The sequence below is a fragment of the Rana temporaria genome, chromosome 1 (assembly GCF_905171775.1).
Source record: "Rana temporaria chromosome 1, aRanTem1.1, whole genome shotgun sequence".
Lineage (NCBI taxonomy): Eukaryota > Metazoa > Chordata > Amphibia > Anura > Ranidae > Rana > Rana temporaria.
The window spans coordinates 488,364,400-488,387,865 of record NC_053489.1 but is presented as its reverse complement, the minus strand read 5'-3'; the positions used below and the strand labels follow the sequence as shown (position 1 = coordinate 488,387,865).

General features: G+C 40.7%; 1 protein-coding gene across 1 annotated transcript in view; it reads right to left on the bottom strand.

The window, feature by feature from the left end:
* The window catches only part of LOC120918475 (bifunctional heparan sulfate N-deacetylase/N-sulfotransferase 3-like), a 349,511-nt gene extending 326,593 nt beyond the window's left edge, over window positions 1-22,918 (bottom strand). The window contains exon 1 of the mRNA XM_040330079.1: window positions 22,447-22,918. The gene's annotated coding sequence lies outside the window, so the exon portion shown is untranslated. The remainder of the gene's footprint in view (window positions 1-22,446) is intronic.
* Window positions 22,919-23,466: the final 548 nt, after the last annotated feature.

Genomic DNA, 23,466 nt, shown 5'->3' with positions numbered 1-23,466 from the left:
CCAGCCATATTCACGTCCAACGCAAACAACGTAAAATACGACGGCTTGAGTTCCCTGGTGCAGCCCTTTGCATGGATGCTGCTGAGTTACACCTCCTTTATGGGGCATAACTTTACACTGGACGTATGACTTTATGCGCACTGCGTCGGATAGACGTACGTTTGTGAATTGGCGTATCTCCCTCATTTGCATATGTGAATAGAAAATCAATGGGTGCGCCAAATACGTCCAGCGTAAATATGTGCCCACTTTACCCCGGCGTAGGCAAGTTACGTTGGTCAGATGAAGCCTATTTTCAGGCGTATCTAGTTTCGTGGGCATGGCGCACAGATACGACGGCGCATTATTTGCACTTACGCGGCGTATCTCGAGATACGTCAGCGTAAGTGCTTTGTGAATCCGGGCTATTATGTGGTACAGAGGATGTTTTTTTCTGATAATATTAGTGCAGCCCTTTAGAAGTGCTGAATTTGAAGACACTGGGGTAGTAGCACTGAAATGGAGGGAAATTAGGAAACACAACCATCAAATAGGTGAACAGTGGTGGCTGGTGGTATATTTTTGGGGGGCGGCAAACAATGGACCTCCCCAGCCCCATACTTACCCCATCTATGGCGCAGACAGCACTTTCCATGCATCTCCTCCATTTCCCTCCTAGGCCAATAGGATCGCTTTTCCTTTCGGCCAATCAGGGAAATGGGTCTCACGACCCGCTTCCTGATTGCCTTGGAGGGGAATCAGTGTGTCAATAGCGAATATTCTTTTGCTATTGTTACACAACTGGTGCTCTGCACCCCAAGCCCACCCTTGTTTAAAGCCTATTAGAGAATCAGGCTCTAATCTCGTGCTTTAAAAAAAAAAAAAAAACATTGGAATCCATGTGCCCAGCGCCCGGCATGTAGATTAGGGGGCCAGACGCATGGATAGGGGGGCCGCATTATGGGCCCCCACTACAGTCTACCTTTTCGCTTGCAGGAATCTGGCCTTTTAATTCAATTAGGGGTCTTACAGGGTAATGGTAAGGAATTTTCCTAGGGTTCTATTTAGCCTCAGGAACAGAAGGGGAAGGGATCACCACTCACCGCTGTGTGAAAATGGCACGCTCCTCAAGGTAGAAGTAGCAGGTGCAGGTTAAGCATATAGCAATTAGAAGAGGGAAGATCTAGACAGCTGCACTCCAATAAAAACACCTTTATTGTGCAAAATAACAAAAGTACAAACCACAGTATGGTACAGGATAAAAAAGCTGAAGCGTTTCACACTCTCAACAGTGCTTAGTGATAGCTATTGACTAAGCACTGTTGAGAGTGTGAAACGCATCAGTGTTTTTAGGTTGTAGCCTGCTGTGGTTTGTACTTTTGTTATTTTGCACAATAAAGTTGTTTTTATCGGAGCGCGGCTGTCCAGACCTTCCCTTTTCTAAGTTCTATTTAACCTCTGTGGATCAATAAATGAAAGTTATATGTGAAAATGGCAATAGGATGAGCAGCTCGGGACTTTCAATCTCACAGTTTTTGTAGGACAGTGTTGATGACATCGTATGATCATCATGTTGTGTTGTTTTGACTCTTTAGAAAGAAAATTAATGCAGAAGAAAGCAGTGATGTGGAATTTAGAAGCAGGAACCAGTAACATCTAGACATGTGCACACTAAGATATTTTGTTTCGGAATTTCGTTTTCGTCCAAAAAATAAATTTTGTCCCGAAATTCGTTTTTATTTATTTTGTTTTTCGTAAAAAAATGCAAATCCAAATTAATTAAAGTCGAATCTGTCATTGAAGGCTTATGGTGTCTGTCGAATGTTCTAAGAAGATTCAACGTAATCTTAAAAAAAAAAAGATTTGACGGAATCTTAAAAAAAAAAAAAAGAAGATTCGATAGGATCTTTAAAAAAAAAAGATTTGACGGATCAACGAAACTGTACGATGCCGCAATCGTACATTTCCGGTCGAATGTTCCGCCTACAAGCTATAGAAGAATTGTAATGTTGTATGACTAATAATAATTATATTTATTAATTATTATTACTAGTCAACCAACATTAGAATTCTTCTATAGCCTATGGGCAGAGCATTTCACCATAAATGTCCGCTTGCTGCAATCGTATGTTTTTAGCTACTTCGTCGAATCTTCATATCTCTCTATGTCGAATCTTTTCTCTCTATGTCGAATCTTTTCTCTCTATGTCAAATCTTTTCTCTCTATGTCAAATCTTTTCTCTCTATGTCGACTCTTCTTCATGTCTCTATAATGTTGAATCTTTTCTCTCAATGTCGAATCTTTTCTCTTTATGTAGAATAATATTGGACTAATAGTTAAGGTTAGGAACATTCGACCGCAACGGAAATAAAAATAAAGCATTTGTTTATGTCGGATCTTTGGGTTTTTGTTTTCTGTGCTTTCGTTATCGTTTGTTAAAACAATAACGAAAATACCTGAAATTCGGACGAAAATGCATTCGGACGAAAACTAATGCATATATCTAGTAACATCTGTGAATGGCAATGGTGTTAAGAAACTCACAGAAGTTATGACTTCCGAGCAGATTTTAAGAGGCTAGTTCTAGTGATTGTCGTGGCAATTAGCTACAAGGGTGGTAGGACAGGAGCGTATTCAATCTCCTCTTTAGATGTATAGGCTTGGTGTAAAATATTTTAGTCCATGGTGGGGTTATTTATAAAATAAAATAAAAGATACTAATACTACTTAAAATGTTTAACTGAAATCAGCTAGAGCAAAAATGCATACTGCTTCATATTACTGCCATTTTTTCTGTTCTGAATAACACTTCATATATTAAGGCAACAAGTTTATACATAGAGGCAAAATATGAGCAAACAGCTGCAACAGCTTTAGTTGTTAATTTGTCTGCCAAAAGTGCAACATGCGTTCACAACAGGAACAACACTGCATCAACTTGTGTGATTCACAGAATACAAATAGCCATGGACTCACTTAAACATGGTGTTTTAGTCTGTCTCTGAAAAACCCTTGATTTCAGTGATTAGAATTTACAAGGAGTGAGTTTTGTGGAGGCTGCACATTTTATACATGGTATTTTCAGATTTGGAATCAGATATTTTCTATTTTGGTGCCCTCTTTTCAATTAACTTTTTATCCTTTTGATTCTATAAGATAACATTCAGCTACATTGCCAGAAGCAAAAGCAGCAGCATGTTAAGGCTAGTTAGGACACATGCTTAAACTGTATGTGAAGTTTAGGCCCTGTTCACACCTGAGCAGAGCAACTTTCTGGCGATTTTATTTGAGATTTTTTTTTTTTTTTCGTTTTGGAAGTTTTTTTTTTCCGTTTGTGTAAGTGGTTTAGAAGCATATTAGAAGTGTAGCTTCAGACATTAGAGGTGGAGAGCTGCTGTTTTATCAGAAAACATGAGATAAAACTCGTAAAATGCTTGAGTCACACGTTTTCAGGCATTTATATTGAAGTCTATAAGGCCAAAAACGCTTACAATCTGACAAAAAGAAGCTCATGTACTTTTTTGAGCAACAGGCATTTTGCTTCAGGCGACAGAACACTCAGATGTGAACAGAGGCCATTGAAATTTGTGGGATTTGTTTATTGAGTGTTTTAGAGCAAAAAACAAACCACATCTCACTCAATGACCCATGTTTACATCTGAGTGTTCTGTCGCCTGAAACAAAATGCATATCGCTCAAAAAAGTACATGAGCTGATTTTTGTCAGAGTGGAGGCAAATTGGGCCCCATAGAATTCAATGGAAATGCCTGAAAATGTGCTAAATTAGTGTTTTATGAGAATTTTTCTGCTCAAAGAAACTTTCCCCCTTAATCTCCTCCACCTCTCCTTCCCCTGGTGCTTTCTATTGGCTAAACACAAATGCCTGAAGCTGTAAAACCCTTATCAAACAAAGCAAAATATAGTGCAGCGCAACCAAAACAAATACAAATAAAACAAGTCCAAATATAACAAAATTCCACCGTTGTGCAACTATCAGTGACAGTTTATAAATTTCCAGTGACTTCAGTGACCACCACCTCTAGCTGGAATTCCTGTTCACCTCCAAAAGTTGACCCCACTACAGAGTCACACATACCTGTGATTAATGTCTCTCAGGATGCCTTGGGAAAATAACTCCTCCTCCTGGTGTTCCTGGACAAGACAGACCTCCTCCCGGGTTCTAACTTTTTAGATCCTACTGCAGAGTCACACGCTTAGTGTAATATCTCTCAGGATTTTTCGGGAGCACACATCCTCATCACAGTGCACCTAGACAGCTCAGACCTCCTCCCAGGATCTCCGAGCCCCTGGGGACCAACGGGCCCCTTACAGGTGTAATGCCTGTACCCCCCTGATGGCAGCCATGATCAGGATCATACAGCAAAGATGAATCAAAAGATACAGACAAGGTTTTGTTAAAGTGGTTGTAAAGATATCATTTTTTTTTATCTTAATGCATTCTATGCATTAAGGTACAAAACCTTCTGTGTGTAGCAGCCCCCCTCATCCCCCCCAAATACTTACCTGAGTCCCATCTCGATCCGACGATGTTGCATGAAAGTCTCGGGTGTCCCTCCTCATTGGCTGAGACAGCAAAGTCAGTGACCTAATGAGGAGAGTGAGGGGGAGGGGCCGAGCTACGGCCTGGTGTCTGAATAGACATACAGAGCAGCAGCTTGGCTCAAGTGCCCCCATAGCAAGATGCTTTCTGTGGGGGCAGGCAGCAGAAGGGGCCAGGAGTGCCGGTGAGAAGAAGAGGAGGATCTGGGCTGCTCTGTTCAAACCCACTGCACAGAGCAGGTAATTATACACATTTGGTATTTTTAACCCTCCTGGCGGTATCCCCGAGCGTGACTCGGGGTTGATTTTTTCTACCAAAATCGGTAACCCCGAGTCATGCTCGGGGTAGATATGCAGAGCCTGCAGCGTGCGCTGGCTTACCTTCTCCTGGATCCAGCGATGTCACCACGCTGTGTGAGCGAGCGGGACCTCGCTCGATTCACACAGCGTCCTCCTGTGCCGCCGATCTCCGTTCCCTGCGACGTTACGACGCACGGGAGCGGAGATCGGCGCCAAATTCAAAAAAGTAAACAAACACATTACATACAGTATACTGTAATCTTATAGATTACAGTACTGTATGTAAAAAAAACACACACCCCTTGTCCCTAGTGGTCTGCCCAGTGTCCTACATGTCATTTTATATAATAAAAACCTTTCTTTCTGCCTGAAAACTGTAGATTGTCCATAGCAACCAAAAGTGTCTTTTTATGTCAAAAATGGTTTTAGATCAGCTAGAAAACAGCGATAATCAATTATAATCACTTGCAGAATTGTGCGATAGCGATTTGCGGGGAAATTCGTCATAAAAAAAAAATAATAATGACAGCAACAATTCTGCAACTGAGCAAATTTCAGTGATTTTGAGTTGATTACATTATTGAATAATTTTTATTTTAATTATATTATTACTTGCTATAATTATTTATAATGATTTATTATGTTATAATTTAAAATTTTGTTTTTAAAAAAATGTCATACCCGGGATGCCTATTAGATTCTTGTTTGGTCAGATTTAAAGCGGGAGTTCACCCATTTGTAAAAAAAAAATTTTTATCCCCTTAGCTTCCTGCTCGTTCGGTCTAGGGGAATCGGCTATTTGTATTAAAATATGAGCTGTACTTACCCGTTTTCGAGCTGCATCTTCTTCCGTCGCTTCCGGGTATGGATCTTCGGGAGCGGGCGTTCCTTCTTGAGTGACAGCCTTCCGAGAGGCTTCCGACGGTCGCATCCGTCGCGTCACTTGTAGCCGAAAGAAGCCGAACGTCGGTGCGGCTCTATACTGCGCCTGCGCACCGACGTTCGGCTTCTTTCGGAAAATCGTGACGCGATGGATGCGACCATCGGAAGCCTCTCGGAAGACTGTCAATCAAGAAGGAACGCCCATTCCCGAAGCCCATACCCGGAAGCGACGGAGAGGATGCATCTCGTAAACGGGTAAGTACTGCTCATATTTTTAAATAAATAGCCGATTCCCCTAGTAAAAACGAGCAGGAATCTAAGGGGGAAAAGTGCCCTCTAAGGGTGAACCCCCGCTTTAAGTGAGTTATTCCTAAAAATCACAGCCTACAGTATAAAACACCAAATTTCCTTGCAAATGATTGTACCGCTTTCAGCATGTTTTTTTAGAAAGAATCATACCGCCAGGGAGGTTAAACAAACAAACAAAAAAAAAAACAAGACTTTAGTATCACTTTAATCGTTTTAGAAATTACTGGGCTTTTTGTTTCTCTCTCCCTATTTCCCACTTTAAATCGTATTGAATAAAAGGTATGCATTAAAATTTTCTCCAGACTGAGACATTGTCCATTCTCATAAAATATGCAAAGTATTTTAGCATAGGGTACAAAACTCAAGTTATTAGTTACAAAATGAACACATCTTGTAGAAAACCATTGGTATTCCAGTGAAGAGGTAAGGCTTTGGACATTAAATGGTTACAGGAATTTATCCTATGGGATTTTATTTTTATTTTATTTTTTGAAAATGAGACCTAGTTGGCAGAGAACATGCTTTTAGTAAAAATGCTTAAATGCCTTCTTCAAGTTTCCCTACAGATAACCTGGAAAACGATCCCCATTTATTTAAACATAATTTGATAAATTTTCATGAAAAAGCTGGCAAGTACTACACTTCAGTTTTTTCAAAACCTTTAGGAAAAATCGTTACAAACTGTGTTTTGACATAGTTCCAATCTCTCTTAAGTCTACTACTATCATAGTATACAAGTAAATACAATGGGGCAGATCCACAAAAGGCCGCGTAATTTTAAATTTCCTGCGTTGTATCTTTGTTTTGTATCTACAAAACAAGATACGACTGCATCTCGGATCGATCCGACAGGCGTACGTCTTAGTACGCCGTCGGATCGTAGATGTATTTTTCCGCCGGCCGCTAGGTGGCGTTTCCGTCAAATTCCGCGTCGAGTATGCAAATTAGCTAGTTACGGCGATCTGAGAACGTACGTCCGGCCGGCGCATTTTTTTACGTCGTTTGCGTTCGGCTTTTTCTGGCGTATAGTTACCCCTGCTATTATGAGGCGCACTCAATGTTAAGTATGGCCGTCGTTCCCGCCTCGAATTTTGAATTTTTTACGTCGTTTGCGTAAGTCGTTCGTGAATAGGGATTTGCGTAGAATGACGTCACCGTCGGAAGCATTGGCTTGTTCCGGTTTATTTTCGAGCATGTGCACTGGGATACCCCCACGGACGGCATGCGCCGTTGAAAAAAAACATTGTTTACGTCGGGTCACGACGTATTTACATAAAACACGCCCCCATCACATCCATTTGAATTCCGCGCCCTTACGCCGCCAAAGATACACTTTTTTTGCTGTACATACCGTCGTATAGCTATTTCCCCCCCGGCTTCCGGGTAGTGGCTCCCGCGGGAGTGGGCGTTCGTATGCAGAGGCTAAGTGATTGACGTGATGACAAAAACGTCCCCCCGCGCATAAGGTGCGTCATGAGTTTCCAAAAGAAGCCGAACTGCGAGTCGGCTCTAAACGACGCTATACGGCGCCTGCGCACCGACGTTCGGCTTCTTTCGGAAACTGGTGACGCGCCTTATGTGCCCGGGGGGAAGTTTTTGTCATCACGTCAATCACTTATGCTGCGTACAGACGGTCGTTTTTTGTGATGAAAAAAAACGTCGTTTTTGAAAATGTCATTTAAAATGAGCGTGTGTGGGGAAAACGTTATTTTATGTCTTCTGAAAAACGACAAAAAAAAAATTCGAACATGCTTGAATTTTTGGTGTCGTTTTTCAAAACGTCGTTTTTTGTGTCAATTAAAATGATAGTGTGTGGGCAAAACGACGTTTAAAACGACGTTTTTAAACCCGCACATGCTCAGAAGCAAGTTATGAAGCTAGCTTCAATGGAAAAGAGTGCTGAACGTAACCGCGTTTTGCTAGAGCATTTTGAAAAAATGATGGTGTGTAGGCAACGTCGTTTTTGAAAATAAAGTTTCAAAAACGTCGTTTTATTTCATGATTTAAAACGTTGTTTTTTTTTCATCACAAAAAACGACCGTCTGTACGCGGCATTAGCCTCTGCATAGGAACGCCCACTCCCGTGGGAGCCACTACCCGGAAGCCGGGGGGGGGGGGGGGGGGAAATAGCTATAAGACGGTATGTACAGCAAAAAAAAACAAAAAAAACAGCATACTGTCAATGTTGGAAGTGAGCACAATGTAATGTTAGAAAAATGTTTTTAGGGTGAACCTCCGCTTTAATCAACATATTTAAAAAAAAATACTTTTTTACATTTTAGTTGTTCTATTATAAATGTTATTAATTTGTGGTATTACTATGTGCATCAAAATCTACAAACAGCATAGAAGATGTACAGTGCCTTGAAAAAGTATTCATAACCCATGACATTTTCCACATTTTGTCAGGGATAAATAAAAAATTGCGGAAGGGAGTTTAATAAGACACATGGCCACTCACTAAAATTAAAGGAAAAGAGGTTTAGGCTTAAATTGCATAGAGGGTTCTTTACTGTGTTGCAAGGATGTAGAATTCCCTTCCACAGGCGGTGGTTTCAGCTGGGGGCATTGACAGTTTCAAAACTCTATTAGATAAGCACCTGAACGACAACATACAGGGATATATAATGTAATACAGACCTATTATCACACACATTGGTTGGACTTGATAGACTTATGTCTTTTTTCAACCTCACCTACTATGTAACTATGTTACAACCAAAAACGTAAATGTATTTTATTGGGATATTATGTGATAGACCAACACAAAATGGTACATACATTTGAAGTGGAAGGAAAATGATAAATGGTTTTCCATTCTTTTTTTAAATAAATATGTGAAAAGTGTGGTGTGCATTTGTATTCAGCCCCTCTGAGTCAATACTTTGTAGAACCTCCTTTTACTGCAATTACAGCTGTAGGTCTTTTTATCAGTATCAGGACATACTACATACTGCAAACAATTAAAAAAAAACTTAATTGAAGTAGACAGGGCTTGCATTTAACATCCTGTCCCTCTTCCCCACTGGTGCTCCCCCTCACAATTTCGATTTTCAAAATAATAGCTGGAATTTGCTGTATAAATACAGCAGCTGTGCAAGATGTTGCTGTCAAAATACAGACATGTATTTATCAATAGTTCATATTCTAGATAGAAAGATACAAATTAAAGGTGTTGTAAAGGCAGAAGGTTTTTATCTTAATGCATTATATGCATAAGATAAAAAGCCTTCTGTGTGAAGCAGCCACCCCAGAACCCTCTAATACTTGCCTGAGCTCCATCACTATCCATCGATGTCCACGAGTGCTTTGGCCGTCCGTGACTCTCCCTCCTGATTGGCTGAGACACAGCACGTGACGCCATTGGCTCCTGATGCTGTCAATCAAAGTCAGTGAGCCAATCAGGGCTGCAAAAACAGCCCCCCCCCCCCCGGGGAGAACAAAAAGAAAATCCCCCCCCCCCCGGATAAAGAAGCCACGGGCAGACCATGCCGTATAGAAAATTGATTTATTAGTAAAAAATTACAAAAACACATTCATAGCAAATATGAAAGGGGGGGAACTAAAGCGCTAGCCAATAACCCAAAGTAAGGGTGGAAAATAAATACTTAGAGATTAAATAATGAATAAATTAATGCTGCTCAAATCTAAAATTGCAATAACAACAAATAAATGATATGAATAAAGGTGATTTATTTGCGCTCATCAATCACCTTTATACATTCATAGCAAAGGCACTCAAAAACCCTACACCACCACTATATTAAAAAACACAAAACTAGGTCACAAGGTGCATGCATGCAGTACTCAAGCAGTGTGGCCAATCAGGGCTCTATGTCTGAATGGACACACAGAGCTGCAGCTCGGCTTGGGTGCCCCCATAGCAAGCAACTTGCAGTGGGGGCACTCGACACTGTCGACAGGAGGGAGGGGCCAGGAGAGCCAAAGAGGGACCCGAGCAGAAGAGGATCTAGGCTGCTTTTGGCAAAACCACTGCACAGAGCAGGTAAGTATAACATTTTTGTTATTTTTATAGAAAAAAAAACTGAGACTTTACAATCACCTTAAATTTTGTTACTTTTGTATCAACTGATTCATCTGCGGGTCAAAGGGATAAGCTTTGATCTGCATATCATGCCAGTTAGCAACCAGAAAAGTTAAACAAAAATGTCCAGGCCCACTGTAGATGACAACTGGGGTTAACGGCATAAGCAAACTCCAAGACTCCCACCACAGTGAGACAGCCACTCACACAAGCCCAGACATGCCGCATAAGAGAGCAGAAGAACGGGAATGTCACTGGCTCTCACGTACCACTACAACACTACCACTGCAACAAGGGGGAGAATATATACTATCATCAGGGCGCAGCGATAAAGCTAAACAGGGAGGGGATGGGCAGGGCAGGGCTGTCCTACAAAATGCTCAGCAGAAGCATTCAGAGAGCCGAGAATCAAACAGCGATGCTGACAGACTGTGTGTGGGGGGAACGCCAACGGCGATAGTTTAAAAGTCAAGCAAAAAATTCAATATATAAAAAGGAACAAGAAACTGGTGGGCTTCCATAGTCCTCCAATCCACCCATGTCTAAGGTATCAAAAAGCATGAATCATTACAATTACCTAAAAATATTTTGTGCAAAGAAACATATTCTAAACAATTAAAGTAGAACATATCATATCATATGTTCTACGGAAATTACATATGTTCATAGGTAAAAAAGAAAATAGGAGAGGGGAAACACATGATAAACAAGCATTCCTGTTTTTTTTCCCACTGTACCAGGGCCCAGTGCGTTTTTGATGCGTTCCACTGCGTTCCAATACCCTTTTTATGTGTTTTATCGCATTCAAATGCAGTTCAGTGCAGGAACTGGAACACTGTGGAATTGACCTCACTAACAGTAGAAAAGGTGTGTTTTTTAGTTTTGTTACATATTTTGTCTAAGGATTGCTTAAAAAATAAAATCATTTCCAAGACAATATCACCAAAGGAAAGCATAGTATTTCTTAAAAGTGGTTGCAAACCCTAACATATACCCAGTGAAGTGACTGGCCTCAGGCGATTCACATAAATGAAGCAAATCCTCCTACATAGGTTGTACCTGTTTATCTGCAGCCATCTCTTCTCTACATCCATTAAAGGTCCAGAAATGATAAAGCGTGTCTGAACTGTCAGAAAAAAGGGGGCAGAGAGCAAAAGTTACACTCTGCAGAGCTCAGAGAGGAGAGCTCTGAGAGCTGATTGAAAAGAAAGGGACACACCCCTCCTTCACACAGGAACAGAGCTGAGGCCTCATACACACGACCGTTTTCCTCGACAGAATCCATCAAGAAACTTGGTGGCAGAGCATTTTTGCTGAGGAAAACGGTCATGTGTATGTTTTTTATCGAGAAAACTGACGTGGAACTCGATGAGAAAAAAAGAGAACAAGTCCTCTTTTTCCTCGTCGGGAGTCTCAATTTCCTTGTCGTGTTCCTCGTCGGGCTGGTTTTCGATGAGAAACACGTTCGTGTGTATGCTTAGGAACCTGCGCATGCTCAGAATAAAGTATGAGACGGGAGCGTACCTTTGGTAAAAGTATACTGATATGCTAAACGTATGTTTGGTCTCTGTTTTCTTTCTTTATCTTTTGTTGAATGGAGTACCCACCACAGTTCTCATTTGGACAAAATCTGTGTATATCGAATTGTTTTGTTTTGTCTTGTATTTTATGTAACATGTTTACTTTAAAAAAAAACTCAATAAAAACATTGAAAAGAATAAAGTATGAGACGGGAGCGCACCTTCGGTAAAAGTAGCATTCGTAATGGAGATAGCACATTTGTCACGCTGTAACAGACTGAAAAGCGCGAATCGTCTCTTACCAAACTTTTAATTAACACGCAGTAACATGAGATTAGCAAATGCAGCCCCAAGGGTTGTGCCAGTGGAATCAAACTTCCCCTTTATAGTGGCGTCGTACGTGCTGAACTTCACCGCGTTTGAGAACGACAAGATTTAGTCTTGACAGTGTGTATGCAAAAAAAAATTGTCAAGTTTTCTCGACAAGCCTGACAAGGAACTCGTCGAGGAAAACGATGTTTCATTTACGACGAGTTCCTCGGTCGTGTGTACGAGGCCTGGGGGTGTCAATCAGCTGAACCTTCCTCCCCTGTCACCATATTTCTCTTGGTGTCAGAAAAACTTGCCAGAAGTGATTCCTGCAGACAGCAGAGGAATGAAATAGCAGACAGAAATTACACTTAGTGCTCCTAGTTGGGACAAGCACACACTATAGAGGGATATGCTTTGTTCATATTTCATGTATGAGGTTTACAACCACTTTAGATAATAAAGTTATTGCTGAATCAATCAGCCTATAACAGAAATGTAAAAATAGCTGGTTTATGGGGCATGTACAGGTGTGAAAGCTAAAGTGGTTATAAAAGGTGTACCAAAGTTATCCTCAAAAGTCCAACTGAATGTTCAATTTAAATGAGCTAAATGCATTACAGATTTGCAAACTATTACCGTTTTCCTTGAAAAATTTGCTATAACCTCAGTAAAAAAGCCTGTCTCATGTCAGAATGTGGCAGAGACAGGTAGCAGTGATTTGTAGAGTCCTGACATGTCCCCTGCTGAGTCAGAGTTGGGGCTCTTCAATCAACAGGAAGCATAAGCAGGGTTATAGGTCTGACTCAAAAAGGGCATGTTGGACCTCTGCTTTGATAAAAAAAAGGCATAATTTAATCCAAAGTTTAAACTGGAAGTTAGTTATACCATGAAAGAATTCATCTGTCATGAACTAACAAATACAAGGTGTTGAACGTTTGCTGGTCTTCCTCCGCTGACAACCACTTATTTTTGTAAACAAAGCGGTCAGGAATTCTCTTAATCTTTAGGGTCCTTTCACACAGAGCGGACCGTTTCTGTGTCCGCTCCGTGTGTCCGCCAAAGCTCAGCGGGGATCCTCCGTCATCCCCGCTGAGCTGTCGGCGGATAGGGCGGTCCCCGCACACAGTGCAGAGACCACCCTGTCTCTGCTCCTCTCTCCCCTATGGGGGATCGGATGCAGACGGACCGTCTGTCCATCTGCATCCGATCCGTTCCGCCGGACGGAACAAAAATAGGGTTTCTTCCGTTCGCAAAAGCAGACCCCGACGGACGCGGATGGTCGCGGACGTTAGCGGATGCTCCATCCGCTACCGGACGCGATCCCATAGGGATTCATTACAAGTCCGTAAACGGACTTGTAATGAACGGACGAACGGTCCGCTAGTGTGAAAGGACCCTTACCAGACCCTTATTTTAGATAAGGGTCTGGTAAAGATGTTATTGAGAGGCCCCACATAAAAAATGCATCAGGTTCCCTCTTAAAATACATACCAGACACCTTTTCTTGATGAGTGTCTGGCATAGATATCAAGGGGGGACCCTTTGGGACCGATATTAATTTTATTAGGGAAGCGCAATGCAATAAACAAGAAAAAAACATGAGGCTCCCACAAAACTGATAGCCATTCCTTACCCAGGCACACAGCCTAGCTGGTCAGGAAAGGGGGGTTGAGGTGCAGCACCCCCTTCCTATACAAAACCAGGCCACATATTCTCAACATTGGAACCCCCTGGCAAAACACCTTCCCCCATAATAATGAAAATAGGGAAATTTTCCCCACAACCCTGACCTAAGGGTTGTGGGAGTCTGCCTGCAGGGAAGCCCATTTAAGGGCACCTCCCAGATACCACCACCGATGTCAATGATTAAAGAACACTTCGTTTTTTATTAGATCAATTGATTGCTGTAAGCTAGAGCATTTAAATATCACTTACCTCGTTTTTCCTTTTGACCTCCAAAATACAGTAATCCAGGTTTGAAAATGCCATTTCCTGTCTCTCCTCTTCTTGCTCTTCACCAGCATCTGAGCTGTTTTGCATGGTGGAAAGCAGAATGTGCTCACCCCCTCCCTATGACTACAGCCCTGCGTGAAGATGCTCTCTTATCCCTCACAGGCATGGAGGCTAAGCCTAATGGGAACTGTAGTTCCCATTAGGCCGTGATGTAGCAAGAATGAATGCCCCCTGCAAACCAGGAAGTCAGTGAGAATAATGATTCAGGAGTAACAGAGGTGAATAAAACAGCTCGATTTCAACAGGTATCAAACTAGTTATAATGCAAAACATTACTTTTTACTTTATCAGTTACTGTCAGACTTTAATTTAAGAGGAAAATATGTTTGTCTTTACAACCCCTTTAAGGGGTATATAGTACCCCTACTCATTCTCAAATAAAATAGTAAATAGTGAATAATGACACAGGGAGCCCCTGCTGTCTTTTGAACACACAAACTTTACCTTTACCTTACCATTTTTGCTATACTGGTGATCCCTCCATGCTGTGATATTATAGCTACACCATTGGGGTTTGATTGAAGATTGTTTGTATGATTGCTTATTGCTTCTTCTTATTTTGGTTGCACTTCCTTGGGAAACATGTTCATGTCATGAGTTCCAGCAGACTATATCCTCTGATACTCCTGATAAAGACCCGAAGTGGGTTCTAATGTATGGATTTCTTCACATTTCCTCCTGAAGAAGGATTTCTGAAATGTGGTGAACCTACATGTGAATTGTGTTAGGAATCTACACATGTTGTAAACTGCTAAGTGTAGAGTATATTTTTAAAATGTTTTTGTATGTGCTTTAAATGGAATTAAAAAAAAAATGTTTAAATGATATCTTCTTATATATGTCCACATAAAATCTTATGACAACAAATGTTGTTATAGTATATTCTGTATGATGCTTAGGGATGTTGGGATATATAGTACACGCAGTATAGGTTTTCTAATGCAAATGGATAAATTCTGTTGAAACGTGTGTTTGGACTGAACCTAGTAAAGATCTAGGACTTGCACAGTGACAAGAAAGGCTATCATCAGGAGAAGGAAGTGGAAGGCAAGAGAGTGTTGTGATGGAAGTTACTAAAATGAATATTTTGTGTTTATGCTACTTTTATACTAAAACCACTCAAGTGTTGCTTTTCTTTCCTTATGTTGTTTTATTTATTTTATTTCTTGATAAATGCATATGTGTGTGTGGGTATATACTACAGTGCTGTTACTTTCCTTAAAAGACATTATAGAGTTAATCAACTCTTTGAGGAGATAAATGAAGACAGCAGTTACCTCTTACTCCAAACCCCTCCCTTGTTCTCACTCCGAAACCGAAGAAAGCCCCTGTGCGTTTGAGTGGAGGACCCTGTGCTCTGAGTGTGCCTCATGGCAAGAAGAACATGTAACATGAAGACACTTATATGGACTAAGCCAATCAGTTGTGCTCATGTGAATGTTGTAATTGTGTCTATAAATCTATGCTAGCAATAAAGGCTTCCCCTTTTGACGTTTGGACACCAAAGGAAGCAGTCTGTTTTTGTCCTTGCTTTCACAATTCGGGTCAACGGCAGAATGGGTTTTTATGCTCTAGAGTTGTGCTAGAGATTAATCTTTATCAGTGTGTTTGCTCCAACACTGGTGCATGTGCCTACACCAAACTCTCAGCTCCATTCCAAGTGAAGTGAAGTGAACAGTAAGTGGCTACTAACAATGGCTCATAATTTCAGAATGTTCCAATGTGTCCCAATCTACATGACGTATATGCCATTGCGCTCTGTTTGTGCTTGATATTTAGCAATAATTCAAATCCTTCGCTACTCTATTAAAAAAAAAAAAAAGTTTGACAGTGCATACCCTTTAGAAATAAAACTTGTGAAGTGTTATGCCACGTACACACGATCAAGCTTTTTCCCGGCCAAATCACATCGGAACTCCGACAGAATTCCATCGGAAAAAAATGGAACATGTTCTATATCTAAACTCTGATGAAATTTATTGGAATTTCCGATGAAATAACTCAGATGAGGCTACACACGATCGGAAAATCTGATGGAAAAAGTCCATCGGAAATTCCGATACGGGGCATAAGGGTTATGTAAATACTAAGGAAAAAAGGTAATTTCTTAACATATGCTTAGTTTTAATTACTCTGATTTCTTAGAGATTTACGTAAATCTGAACATGGTACCCTATCTCTAATTCCCCATAGGAATAATTGAGAACTCAGAAGATGGAGCTTGCTGTCATGCTCAACTTTAAGACAAATGAGATTGGAATGGATGTGTCAAGAGGACACCATCAGCACATTGCTTTTCTTGGGCCCTGGAGCTGAATAAGGCTGTAATGTGCTAATTAACAATGAATTTTCAGAGATGCCTATTAAACCTCTATTATGAATACTATCATGGCTATTCTTTACCACTTGATGAAAATGTGCTATATATAAGTAATAGTGAAAGATTAATTAACCCCTTGCTTACTGGGCACATATACCCCCCTCCTGCCCAGGTGAAATTTCAGCTTCCGGCACTGCGTCGATTTAACTGACAATTGCGCAGTCGTGCGACGTGGCTCCCAAACAAAATTGACATCCTTTTTTTCCCCACAAGTAGAGCTTTTTTTTAGTGGTATTTGATCACCTTTTTATTTTTTGCGCTATAAACAAAAAAAGAGCGTAAATTTTGAAAAAAAAAAACAATATTTTTTACTTGTTGCTATAATAAATAGCCCATTTTTTTAAAAAAAATTTTTTTTTTTCTCAGTCTAGGCCGATAAGTATTCTTCTACATATTTTTGGTAAAAAAAAAAAATCGTCGCCAAGTAAATAAACACAATACTTACGGTATACTGTAATCTTATAGATTACAGTACTGTATGTAAAAAATACACACCCCCTTTGTCTCTAGTGGTCTGCCCAGTGCCCTACATGCACTTTTATATAATAAAAACTGTTATTTCTGCCTGGAAACTGGAGATTGTCCATAGCAACCAAAAATTGTCCCTTTATGTCAAAAGTGGTTTTAGACTAGCTAAAAAACAGCGATAATAAATTAGAATCACTTGCAGAATTAAGCGATAGTGATTTGTGGGGAAATTCGTCATCAAAAAATTAAAAGTAATAATTTTTATTATTATTATATTATTTGTTATAATTATTTATATTTATTTATTGTATTATAATTTATGATTTTGTGTTTCAAATTTTATTATACCCGGGATGTCTACTAGACTCTTGTTTGGACATATTTAAGTGAGTTATTTCTAAGAATTATGGGCCAGATTCACAAAAGAGATACGACGGCGTATCTACTGATACGCCGTCGTATCTGTTTCTAACTATGCGGCTGATTCATAGAATCAGTTACGCATAGCTAGTCCTAAGATCCGACAGGTGTAATGGACTTACACTGTCGGATCTTAGGATGCAGTACCGCGGCCGCCGCTGGGGGCATTTCTCGTCGTAATCCAGCGGCGGGTATGCAAATTAGCACTTACGGAGATCCACAAAGCTTTTTCCCTTTGTTAAGTCGCCGTAAGTGTTAGTTTGCCGTGGCAAAGATAGGGTACCTTTACAAAAGTGTAAAGGTACTCTACCATGCAAAAGTATACCCGTCGTTCCCGCGTCGGTTTTGAATTTTTTTCAAAACTTTTATTTTTCCCGCCGCAACTCTTTTTTACCCGTCGCGATTCACAAAACTCGGCGCAATGTAACTTTGCGCAAAGCACGTCGGGAAAATAGCGTCGGGAGCATGCGCAGTACGTCCGGTGCGGGAGCGTGCCTAATTTAAATGTGACTCGCCCCATTCGATTGGGCCCGCCTTGCGCCGGACGGATTTAAGTTACACCGCTGCAAATTTCCAGGTAAGTGCTTTGTGGATCGGGCACTAACTTGTGTAATTTGCGGCGGTGTAACTTAAATCAGAAAAGTTACGTTGCGCCCGCTGGCTGTGAATCTGGCCCTATAGGCCTACAATATAAAACGCCAAATTTCCATGGAAAATAATGGTACCGCTTTCAGCACCCAAAATCTGATTTAATCATACCGTCAGGGAGGTTAAAGTCTCCTTACTTTTTTCTTTGAGTATTTCTATAGCGCATGCCGTCCACTGAGTCACGGCGTGCTCTGTGTGTGCTGTTCACAGGTCCGATCCGCCCTATACACTTGCTACGCAAGCTGCGTAGGGTCCCCGCACTGTACTCTGGGCCCCTGTCTCCCCCTCATGTCCTTCTCCATACATGTGACATAAATAGGTAGCGCCCGCCCTGAGCTATTGACTGTCTGACGCTGACCGTGTGTCCTGCGGAAAAAGTTCCCTGGTGTCCTGCCGAAAAAATTCACTCGGCAGATAAGTACCCCCCCATACTGCGCAGGCATAGCGCAGAGCTTGCTCAGTACGAACCTGAACTGAGCCTCTGAAAATAGCTGAACATGTAGAGCTGAGACAGAGTCAGCTCTAGACGGCAAGCCGTGCGCCGTGCCTGCGCAGCACAGGGGGGTCCTTATCTGCCGGGGGAACTTATTCGGCAGAACACTGGAGGCTGTTGAAAGGTAAACCAGTTTCAATGCTCTGTCTGCACAATCAAAATGTAATTATTGTATAATGAACACTTGTCACTGCTAGTTGACCTTTGTTTTTTCGTGGTTTTTATTAGGCTGGTCAGTGATAATTACTAGGACGTGAATCATAGGAAAAAGAGAATATTTCTGTAATGACTAATGAATGATTTTTATTATTTAGCTCTCATTTTCCCAAAGACTCCGGTGAGTGCACAAGTGAGCCTTATATTGGTTGTGGATATTTTAGCGGCGGCAAAGTCATTGGTGTGCAGGGGGTAGAAAATAGGCCTTAAAGAGCTTGTTATATGTTTAAGATGGATAGCTGAATGGATAGATCAATAGATAGATACACATATTTTTATTGTGGTGTAGGATCTGGGCCTGCTGTCTCTCCATCTCTCTTTCTTTGTCTCTCTATCCCTCTTTCTCCCCTTTCTTTCTCTCTTTCTCTCCCTCTTTCTTTCTTTCTTCCTCCATCCCTCATTCATCTCAGACTCTAACCACATTTGAGCCACGCCCACTACTTTGCGTGAACCATGCCCATTTTTCGTAATGTATAGAAGGTAGGGCCCAAAAGTGACTCAAGCCCAGGGGCCCCCACCACCCTAAGTCCTGCCCTGATCACAAGAGAGCCGACCATCGGCTCTAGACAACAGTACAGAGGTGATTCCTACAGCTGCAAGCATCACTCCGGTACAACCACTTGAAGCCAAATGATGTACAAATATGTGATTTGGCGGCAAGTGGCTAGGTGGGAGCCATTTAACTTAGAGTTATTATATGCTTGGATGGTGGGTGGAAAGCAGAACATGGACAGGCAACAAACAAATGAAAACATACAACCTCCATACAGTAAGTATTCTGGATGTCCCTATCAAAAAATCTTTGCAGGTAAGTACTAAGCCATGTACAACATTCTATACTATTTTATCTTTCGTCATTCTTTGCTGGTTTGAGAATTTCAGCTTGAAGCAAAATAAAATAGTGCAGAAAGTGGGGCCAAATTGGAATTAGCTAGTATGTAACTCTTATGATGATTCAATAGTTTTGCCACAGAGTACAGTCCATCCAGAACCAAAAAAATAAAAAATTGATGTGGGTTAGTTAAAGCGAAACCAAAAGGGGAACTTCCATTCTTCCTCCCCCATCCTCTGTCATATTTAAAAAAAAATTGGGGGGGGTACCTAGGTTTGATTAAGCGATCCGACCATAAGTTCTCCAACACCCCCTTGTCCTTGCAGGTCCCTAAATGCTGTAGGACCATTCACAAAGTGCAGCATGGCCCGGACATGCACAATGGGCAAGGAGTTATGCCCTGTACACACGATCAGTTCATATGATGAAAACGGTCTGATGGACCTCTTTCATCGGTTAACCGATGAAGCTGACTGATGGTCAGTCGTGCCTACACACCATCAGTTAAACGCGATTGTGTCAGAACGCGGTGACGTAAAACACAACGATGTGCTGAAAAAAATGAAGTTCAATACTTCCAAGCATGCGTCGACTTGATTCAGAGCATACGTGGATTTCTAACCGATGGGCGTGCCTACAAACGATCGTTTTTTTTCTATCGGTTAGGTATCCATCGGTTAAATTTAAAACAAGATTGCTTTTTTTTAACTTATGGATAAATAACCGATGGCGCCCACATGCGATCGGTTTGGACTGATGAAAACGGTCCATTAGACCGCTCTCACCGGTTTAACCGATCGTGTGTACGCGGCCTAACAGTTAGCATGCCGGCGCTGGGGACCAAAGTCTGGTAAAGAAGCCCATGCGAGGATGGCACTGGATCCTTGGACAGGTGAGTATGTTTATTAAAAGTCAGCAGCTATAATTGGTGTAGCTGTGGACGTTTATTTTTTTATGAAATTACTAAAGAACCTCCAAGGAAACTACATGGAAACTATACCAAGTTTTTTTTTTTTTTTTATTATCCTAGGTATTTCAATACACCTATTTGGTAGTTGTAAATGCCCACCGTCGTCTCTTTGGCTGCTTTTGCTACCATTGCACTAAGTGGTAACAGGTGGGTTTCAACTACAACCCAAAACTCCACATTGCAATAAATTAAATGTATAATGTTGTGACTGTCCCTTTATGCTTTAGTGATATTACCAGGAGATAGAACAGATTGGGAAATTCAGAGATTTTTTTTTAGCTTCATTTAACAAACACATAGCATTTTAAAATATGTTTAACCATAATGAAATAGGCCAAATGGTAATGTTCTCATTATGTACTTAGAAATGTTGACATGTATGTATTGCAGAAAAAATGTGCAAACTGTATGTTTCGTTGACATGCTTCTTACTTTATATTTAATACATTGTTTATTACTAGATGTCAATATAGCTCATCTTCTGTAGTACACAATTGTTAGATTATGTTTGTTGCTTACATCTACAAGGAACAAGGGTGTCACTTTGCTTATCCATGAACTTACCTTGTCTATATTTCACAGCTTTTGACAAGAACCTGCTCACTGAGAAATACTGATAAATCTCAAGGCAGCCCAACTAGTATTTACAGCTGCATTCTGAGTCACAAATTGGATTCTAACAACCTATTGTGGATTTATAACACTACATCTGACAAATGACAAGCATGAACCAGCTGCTCAACTTATCTACCAATTTGGCTGTGTTTAACTACTTAACTCCTACAACCAATCTATCAACCAGATTACAAACTTTGCAGAAATATTTACTCTAGTATGTTCTTTGCATTTCAAATGTTTCTAGAAACAGAATATATATTTATACAGAGCAAATAGGAAACAAGTTTGTTTTGACATTTGTTAAATTGATTGATTTTTTTTTTTTGTACTAGCAATTGCAATGTGTTTCATGATCCAACCCCACCGCTAGCTTATATTGATCTTCTAGCGTTCATTTCCTCAGATATGTGGTGTTCTGGCAGAAATATCATCTTTAACACCAGTGAATGATTTTGTATCCTGTGCAATTGCCTCCAGAATACATCAATATGAACTCTGCCTGCAATAAATCACTCTTATAATTATCAAGTGAAGAAAGCATTCTTAAGACAAGTGACAGATGTTTGGCAACTGAAATTCCTCTATCTATTTCTTAGTAGAGGAACCTATAAAATCAATTTCCTGATTTATGAACAATCTTTAAGGAACACACATACAGTGCAAACACATACATATATATTTCAATTTGATGACTGCTGATGTCTCAATAGTGCTCTCTACGATACTGTGTTTCCAAACTGGGCTGCATGTATAATCCTATGTGCCTTGTGTTAATTATTAGAGAAATCAATCAAAATACCATGGATCATAAAACACAAGAGGGCATCCATGCTACACATAAGATATATGGAATATAACAATGCATATATAGAAAAATAATAACCACCAGATACACAAGGGAAAATGGTTTCTAGCATGAATATATTGACCGTAGAAGCTCATTTCATTAAAAGCTATGGAAATGCTGACATGCAGAAGACAACAGGGAATGTTCACATTTCTTATTGTCCTATTATTTCATGCCTATACAACTGGGAATTAAGCACATTCCTCAATTCGCTATTCAATGAAAAAAAAAACAAATACTCCAATATTACTGTTAATTATATCAAAAGCTTATCAACAAGATGGCACCTTAAAATTTAGCAACAATATCAATAAAATGTTCTGATGAATTTTATCAAAAGTATTCAGGAGAAGATAGTTCACTAAATAAACATTTCTAAAAATGCAATGTATGTTGGAAGCATTAATATATGCAATGGTCACAATTAGAAAATGGTATTTAATTCCACAAGTTCAATAACAAAAATCATGAAATCTTTTAATAATTGCCTGTAATATCAGCTACATGAAGCACAAACAGGGTTGAAGATTACAAGGAAACACACTGTCATCAAACTTTCTTTCCATTAAGCTGTAGAACATTTAGGTGGGGGAGGGGGGGGGAGACAAACTGTGAGATTAGTGTAGGTAATACCTGGAAATTCTCTGGGTCAACATGTCAAACTTGCACTTGTGTCGGTGATGATGATGTACGTCTGCAGAGATGCCTTAAGTGCTGTTGGGGTCGTTTTCAGTCTTCGCTGGGACAGTCCGACTTACAAGGTCCTCCAGTCAGCACCAGGGTCAGCTCCTATTAGCAAGGGAGGGGCTGAGCAAAGGCTGCCTGACCCATGCCTATACTCTATCACTGCATCCCTCTCACTTTAATGGGCAATGTAACAATGTGCGGAATGAAAGAAATAATTCATTGAAATGGGGAGAAAAAAAAAAGAAAATGTTAACCAGCTCCATGCACACAAAGCAGCTCTCAGCTACTGTAGAAGGAAGACTGAGCAGTAGAGAAGGGAACTGTCTGCTAGTGCTGATTTCAGTCTATTCATTGTACCTTCAGCATCCTCTCCTCCTCTGCTGCTCTCTCTCCTCCTTCTGTCAAGAGTCCGTGCAGCGGGGGAAGGGAGTTGCTGGATTCAACACTGCAGCTCTGTTTGGCTGACTCGTAATGACAGACACTTTTTTTTTGTGTCTAGTCTATTCTTGCCAGGAGGCAGGGGGCCTCGGGAGGAAGACTTGTGCTTTTTGTTAGGGTCTAGCTTGGTATTTACCCTCTGTGTTTCTGCAATGAGTCAGTGAAAATGAGCAACTTTTATTAAGAGGAGCAACTTGAGGTCAGTCTGTTCACTCCATTAGCTGTGCTGAAGTGGATTTCCACTTTTGCAGTCAGATTTAGGAAACCCCATCTGTATGTTTACTGCATCTTCCCATTCACACTTCATGCCTACACATAATTTAAAAGGATAAGTTCACCTTTAAAAAAAATAAAAGCAGACATTTTTGCAGGCATAAATTGTGAAATATGATCATCAGTGCCCCGATTACAATAAAGCCCCCATAGTGCCAGCAATGAGTGCCCACCAGTGCCAGCAATCAATGGCCATTAGTGATGCCAGTCAGTGCTGCCCATCAATGCCCATCAGTGCCACCCATCAATGACCAT